Consider the following 7,710-nt stretch of genomic DNA (forward strand, 5'->3'; position numbering starts at 1 on the left):
GAAAAATCTCTGACGCAGTGATAATGCCGAAGGGCATGCGATTGAAGCAGAAACTTCCAACTGGCGTGTTGAGCGTACACAGTACTCTGTTTGAGTCATCGAGCTATATCTGCCAAAACCCCTGCGAGGCATCGAGTTTGGTGAAGATACGGGAATTCGCCATCTCAGATGTGATCTCTTCACCCTTGGGGATGGGGTTGTGTTCCCGGCGAATGTTCTGGTTCAGGTCCTTCGGGTCTATACATCTGCGAAGATCTCCAGGTTTCTTAACACAGACAATAGAGCTGACCCAGTCAGTCGGCTGCGTGACTCACGATATTCCGCCTTGTGACTGCAGTCTGTCGAGTTCTGCTTTCAACTTCTCCCACAGTGGAGTTGGAACTCTCCTGGGCGGCTGAATTATGGGTTTGGTGTGTGTTTTCAACATGATTTTGTATTGGCAGGGTAGGGTGCCCATGCCTTTAAATACGTTGGGGTAATCTTGTAGCATGCTGTGGATTTTAGCTTCCAGGCTTGATGGATCCTGAGCACCTAACAGTGATGATTTATTGTTGTCTACAATCCCGAATCGTGGCTGCTTGTGTATCGTCTTGTTGTCCACCCGGAGATGGCACGATCCCTTTGAGGCGATCTGATTGCTGTTGTCATCCTTCAGCCGATATGTAGCGGGTATTATTTCATGGTCTCCTGGAATCGAATGGAGATCCTTGCTAGTGAGGAGGGTAGCTGAGGCCCCAGTGTCAAGCTTGAAGACTATTGGAAAGTCCTTGACTTGCACAGTCGCAGTCCACTCACTGCTGGGATCAATGCTGTTGACCGGGTGAGGCGTGACGATTGTTGCGCAAGGTTCCTCAATTGTCTCGATCGTGTCCATGACAAGCAAGTTGTCGCAAGCAAGGTTGTCCTCGTCTGAGGAATACTCATCATTTTTTTTTGTGCTCCATTGAGTCGATGCTTTTTACATTGAAGTTCATGTGTTTCTGTCTTGTGGTCTTCATTTGCAGTGCAGCTCTGCACTTTGAGGAAAAGTGGTTGTATTTGCCACACTTTAAACATTGTTTGCCAGAAGCTGGACATTGCCCTTTTAAGTGGGCGTGTCCGCAGCGGGGACACGTCATGACGCTGTCCCTCCATGCTCGCGCATGCGCAGTAGGCCTTTCTTCCATGTCGAATCTTTGCGAGAACTGTGCATGCGTGTGGCCTGCATCCAGGTACGGGGGCGCGAGATTGCCACTAGAGAGCGCCTTCTGGAAGCCTGGGCCACCATTTTGACAGGCTCGATCTCGTGGTGAAGGCCTTGGTCCCGGTCAGTAAATGCCTCATATTCTTCTTTACTTTTTTCATGAGTAGAGCATCTTTGCATGGCCGTTTCTAGGGTTAGGTCTTTTCGTTTTAATAAACATTTTCTGAGTCCCTCATCAGATATGCCATTGACTATCTGGTCTCGAATGAGGGAGTCACGGAGGTTTTCAAAGTTGCAGGATTGAGCTAGTAATTTTAAATCAGTCACAAAACTGCTGAAAGATTCTCCCGGTTTTTGCAAACGCCTGGTGAACTTGAATCTTTCAAATATCTCATTGACTTCAGATTGACGGTGGGTTTCAAATTTTTTGATGATTAATTCCAGCTTGCCCTTGTCCTCCCCTTCCAGGTAGGTAAAGGAATTATATATTTCTAATGCCTGCGGCCCTGCCAGTGATAAGAGCAAGGCTATCTTCCTGGCATCAGACGTTGAGGTCAGATCCTTAGCATCTAGATATAGATTTAACTGTTGTATAAAAAGTTTCCAATTGGAATGCATATTACCAGTGGTCTTGAGCAGGCATGAAGCTTGGATTGGGTCCATCGTGCCGATTGGTATCCGAAGGGTCCAAATACTGCGAGGCCTTCCTTGGTCGAATGTGTGGTTTAAGTTCTCTTCGCTTGCTGGTGTCTAGCTATCTTGCTGAAATCACTCTTGGTACCATATGTTATCCTCTAAGTCTGAATAAAGATTGTAGACTTCCAGTTAACACAAATACTTTATTCACAGGGTTCGTTCTGTTTCCAGAGCTCAACGAGATGTGAAACAGTCAAGAGGTACGACCAGTGAAAAAAAAAAAAAATAAATAAAAAAAAAAAGAGGTACGACCAGTGAAGCTAAGGTAAACTGCCTATGCTGAGCTGACTCTGTGTGCTGCTGCTCACTAGCCCTGTGCTTCTCCAAGAGGCGGATCCTCCCTTGGGTCGGACCCTTTATACCCGTCTCTGATGCTGCCCTCTAGTGATGCTGTGGCTGTTACATCTGTCTGTAGTCCCTGGTGTATGTGCAGATGTACAAATCACGACAAGAGGTAGATTTTAAAGAGCATCGTAAAGGCAGTGAGACACTTGGAGTGGGGGAGATGTATAGGGATGAAATGCCAGAGGTTAGAGCCTGGGACACCCAATGAGAGACAGTCAAAGGCATAGTTCTAGTGGCGGAGTGATGGGAATTGGTAATGGACGAAAGACCAGAGTTGGAGAAGTGTAGAGACCTCGGAGGGTCACGGACCAGAGCCCTATATATCTAACTCAACTTCCATCACTTCCATTCTGACCTCTTTCAGCTTTTACTCTGCAGTAGTTTTGATCCCATTTAGAGCATTGTTTCCAGTTCTGGGCAACGCACTTCACAAAGGATACTTTAGCCTTGAAGAGGGTGAGATGCAGATTCATTAGAATTGTACCAGGGCTTAAAGGGTTAACTCAAAGGCAGGTTGCACAGACTGAGCTTGTTTTCTCTTGCTAAAAAAGATTAAGGAATAGACTAATTGGACTAATTGAAGGGTTTAAGGTGATTAAAGGATTTTATAGGGCGTCTCTGATTGGGATCGTTCGCTCCTGTCACTGGCTGTCTCAACACTGGAACATTCTCCTGAATTGAAATTATTTTCCTGACAAACAGGAGGGGGTTTATTCAACAAAGAGAAAAGGGGTTTATAGTTGGATCTGAAGGGGAAGAGTGGGAGGAACATTAATGCTTTGGCTCCCAACTAAAATGGGCTGTGCTGAGGAATTAAGCAAGATAATGCTGGCATGGGGTTGGCATGGGGGATGGCAATGCATTGATGTGCCATGGACTAACCTGGTCAACAAAATTAGATTGTGGCTTACATTCATGGGCCTAGAAAATGAACCAAGAGCCACGGTAATCAGTGATTCAACCTAGCAAATGTCCAAAGCCCTGGCACAGTGGGATGACCAGAGTTGTTGACACGAGTTGTTTTGGGGTGGGGGAAGGAATCTATTTAGCAAATCTCCTTTGTTCAGGGCACCATTATCCCAGGAAAATCAACCAGCGAGATTAGAGAGGCAACGCATTCCACTGCAGATTCAGAAACGCTATGCCATTGCTATGGTGACCAGAAAATACGGCTCGAAGTAGAGGAGAAAATAGACCAAGACACAAAGGCAAATCGCCACACACAGAGTGATGGGGATACAATTGTCAGTTGAGCAATTAGGCATGCACTCCACAGAATCACATTGGAAGGTGCAAAAATAACAACGGTGGAAAGCATAGGAGCCACGGACAGTTGGGTGTGTTAATCATTATGTTACAGATGGAGTTTTGCATACGTAAATGTATAACTGCTGGAGAACTGTGTGTACTGAACAGTGTGTTATACTGTTATACAGTGAGAGCTGTGTATACTGAACAGTGTGTCACACAGGTAGCTGTGTGTACGGAACAGTGTGTCACACAGGTAGCTGTGTGTACTGAACAGTGTGTTATACAGTGAGAGCTGTGTATACTGAACAGTGTGTCACACAGGTAGCTGTGTGTACTGAACAGTGTGTTATACAGTGAGAGCTGTGTATACTGAACAGTGTGTCACACAGGTAGCTGTGTGTACGGAACAGTGTGTCACACAGGTAGCTGTGTGTACTGAACAGTGTGTTATACAGTGAGAGCTGTGTATACTGAACAGTGTGTCACACAGGTAGCTGTGTGTACTGAACAGTGTGTCACACAGGTAGCTGTGTGTACTGAACAGTGTGTCACACAGTCAGCTGTGTGTACTCAACAGTGTGTGACACAGTGAGAGCTGTGCATACTGAATAGTGTGTTACACAGGGAGCTGTGTGTACGGAACAGTGTGTTACACAGGGAGCTGTGTGTACTGAACAATGTGTTATACAGGGAGAACTGTGTGTACTGAACAATGTGTTATACAGGGAGAACTGTGTGTACTGAGCAGTGTGTCACACAGGTAGCTGTGTGTACGGAACAGTCTGTTACACAGTCAGCTGTGTGTACTCAACAGTGTGTGACACAGTGAGAGCTGTGCATACTGAATAGTGTGTTACACAGGGAGCTGTGTGTACGGAACAGTGTGTTACACAGGGAGCTGTGTGTACTGAACAATGTGTTATACAGGGAGAACTGTGTGTACTGAGCAGTGTGTCACACAGGTTGCTGTGTGTACGGAACAGTCTGATACACAGTGAGCTGTGTGTACTGAACAGTGTGTAACACAGTGAGAGCTATGCATACTGAATAGTGTGTTACACAGGGAGAGCTGTGTGCACTGAATAATGTGTGACACAGGGAGAGCTGAGTGTTCAGAATAGTGTGTTACGCATAGAGCTGTCTGTACTGAACATTGTAACACATTGAACTGTGTGTACTGAACATCGTAACACATTGAGCTGTGTGCATTGAACAATGTGTTACAGGGAGATTTGTTTTAGCCTTGTGCCAAGCCCAGGGGCTCGATGATCTGTGTTAACATAGCATTCGGTCCTAATGCTAGACTGCCACCTGCAGTCCACTCATATACCATGTCAGGGCTGAAGTTTCTGTTCCACCAGCGGATATGATTCCCATGGGAAAAGGGCACATAAAAACGGGTGGGCATCCAACCCACTGCCCTTTGCCCTATCACGAGTTCAGCCCCATAATACAGGAGACTGGTGACGGCTAAAATCAGGAGCCCACTGGGAAACATAACGACTCAATTTGACTTGTTATCAAATGAATTGACCCTGATAATATGCTACCCACACCATAAATTTTTTTGCATGGGTAGAACTGAGGGAGCGGACAGCCTTATTTTTGTACTTCAAGTGCTTAAAGGATGGGAAGAAAAGAGGGAGGTGGCCACTCTTCAGGGGCAGCCTTTTGCCGATCGCTGGGTGGCACCCCCTAAGGTTAACCCCTCCTTGCCTTCCTACCCATTTCCTCTCTTAAACCCACCCAACTTAGGGGCAGCACGGTAGCATAGTGGTTAGCACAATTGCTTCACAGCTCCAGGGTCCCAGGTTCGGTTCCCGGCTTGGGTCACCATCTGTGCGGAGTCTGCACGTTCTCCCCGTGCGTGCGCAAGGGTGAGAAGTAGCATGGGTAGCATATTTCCTCCGGGTGCTCCGGTTTCCTCCCATAGTCCAAAGATGTGCAGGTTAGGTGGATTGGCCATGCTAAATTGCCCTAAGTGTCCAAAATTGCCCTTAGTGTCGGGTGGGGTTACTGGGTTATGGGGACAGGGTGGAGATGTGGGCTTGGGTAGGGTGCTCTTTCCAAGAGCCGGTGCAGACTCGATGGGCCGAATGGTCTCCTTATGCACTGTAAATTCTATGATTCTATGAACTACCCCTTTCCCTAACCTACACATCCCCTCCTGGCCCAAGACTTACCTGCTCTGGGGGTCCAAGACCTTGGGGTCCCCCAGTGAGCACTGACGCCTTGCTGGCTGATGCTGCCTGGACTGATGGGACTGTTAGCCGAGCGGTTAGCTCCTGAAGTTTGACCCCCCCCAACCATGCCCCCAACCCTCCCCCACCCCAACCCCCAGACTCTCACCCCCAGGCTTAGCCAGGGGTTATTGTGAAAGGCCCATGTAGCTGGTTAATGTATTTATGATGGTGTACCTCTTCTTTATTCCTACTGTATGCAAAGATATAGCTAAAAAAGACTTGTTACATTTGATTTCTGTGTTCTCATATTTTAGCGGCAAATAATAGGGCACCAGTATTATGAGAATGCTGGGGTTACTCCGATGCTCTTGGAAGGTTGATCATAGAATCATAGAATCTACAGTGCAGAAGGAGGCCATTCGGCCCATCGAGTCTGCACCGGCTCTTGGAAAGAGCACCCCACCCAAGGTTAACACCTCCACCCTATCCCCATAACCCAGAAACCCCACCCAACACTAAGGGCAATTTTGGACACTAAGGGCAATTTATCATGGCCAATCCACCTAACCTGCACATCTTTGGACTGTGGGAGGAAACCGGAGCACCCGGAGGAAACCCATGCACACACGGGGAGGATGTGCAGACTCCGCACAGATAGTGACCCAAGCCGGAATCAAACCTGGGACCCTGGAGCTGTGAAGCGATTGTGCTAACCACTATGCTACCGTGCTGCCTTACTCAGCAACAACCTGCTCACGGTTACTATGGGTCATGCACCTCGAAAGGTTTGGGAAACTCTGGTCTAGTGTAATACAGTCCATTTTTCTTGCCTAATTTAAAAAAAAATGTGTTTTATTCCAAACATGTGTAAGAAACCGTAACATACACAGCAACACACTCCTCTTTTACCTCCCTCCCCCGCGATTAACAGTTTCTTAAACATTGTCATGAACAACACCCACCTCATCTCGAAGCCTCCGCCGACACCCTCAACTCAAATTTGATCTTTTCCAACACTGGCATCTACCCGGCTATGTGGAAAATTGCCCCGGTGTGGCTTGTACACAAGAAACAGGATAAATCCAACCCAGCCAATTACCGTCCTATCAGTCTGCTCTCCATCATCAACAGTGTTATAAAGCGGCACTTACTCAGCAATAACCTGCTCATGGACACTCAGTTTGGGTTCCGCCAGGGCCACCCAGCTCCTGACTTCCTTACAGCCTTGGTTCAAACAAGGACAAATGAGCTGAATGCCAGAGATGAGGTGAGAGTGACTGCCGTTGACATCAAGGCAGCATTTGACCGAGTATGGCATCAAGGAGCCCAAGCTAAACTGGAGTCAATGGGAATCAGGGGGGAAACTCTCTTCTGGTTGGAGTCATACTCTCTTCTGGAGAGGGAAACTCTCTTCTGGTTAGGGCAGCAGGGTAGCATGGTGGTTAGCATAAATGCTTCACAGCTCCAGGGTCCCAGGTTCGATTCCCAGCTGGGTCACTGTCTGTGTGGAGTCTGCACATCCTCCCCCTGTGTGCGTGGGTTTCCTCCGGGTGCTCCGGTTTCCTCCCACAGTCCAAAGATGTGCGGGTTAGGTGGATTGGCCATGCTAAATTGCCCGTAGTGTCCTAATAAAAGTAAGGTTAAGGGGGGGGGGGGGTTGTTGGGTTACGGGTATAGGGTGGACACGTGGGTTTGAGTAGGGTGATCATGGCTCGGCACAACATTGAGGGCCGAAGGGCCTGTTCTGTGCTGTACTGTTCTATGTTCTATGTTCTATACCTGGCACAAAAGGAAGTTGGTTATGGTGGTTGGAGGTCAATCATCTCAACTCCAGGACATCACTGCAGGAGTTCCTCAGGGTAATGTCCTAGGCTCAACCATCTTCAGCTGTTTCATGAATGACTCCTCTTCCATCAAAAGGTCAGAAGTGGGGACGTTTGCGGATGACAGCACAATGATCAGCACCATTCATGACTCCTCAGATAATGAAGCAGTCCATGTCCAAATGCAGCAAGACCTGGACAATATCCAGGCTTGGCTGACAAGTGGCAA

This window comes from Scyliorhinus canicula, chromosome 2 (assembly GCF_902713615.1).
Source record: "Scyliorhinus canicula chromosome 2, sScyCan1.1, whole genome shotgun sequence".
Lineage (NCBI taxonomy): Eukaryota > Metazoa > Chordata > Chondrichthyes > Carcharhiniformes > Scyliorhinidae > Scyliorhinus > Scyliorhinus canicula.